The following is a 359-nucleotide window of genomic DNA, read 5'->3' on the forward strand; positions in this document are numbered from 1 at the left end:
ATAAGTGAAAAATACAATCAGAACTATTGTTATACTATGCATAAGCATTAGGTATCCAACGATCAAGTTTTTGGCGCCGTTGTCGGGGAAGAAAACTAAGTAAATTTTCTATTTTTAGAAAGTCTTATTTAAACTTTAAATATTGTATCTCATTCTGTATGTTTTATTTTATTTTATTTTATTATATGTTAGTGAATGCGTAGTTCAGGTTCTGAAGGACTAGTGACCTATAATTCTGAATTATAAGGAACTATTTGAAAAAATTAGAAAAAACAAAAAAAATTAAAAATCTTGGAAAATCCAAAAAAAATTACATAATCAGAAATGGCAAACCAAAATAATCAAAATGCTGAAATTCA

The sequence above is a fragment of the Phalaenopsis equestris genome, unplaced genomic scaffold (assembly GCF_001263595.1).
Source record: "Phalaenopsis equestris unplaced genomic scaffold, ASM126359v1 Scaffold218946, whole genome shotgun sequence".
Taxonomy (NCBI): domain Eukaryota; kingdom Viridiplantae; phylum Streptophyta; class Magnoliopsida; order Asparagales; family Orchidaceae; genus Phalaenopsis; species Phalaenopsis equestris.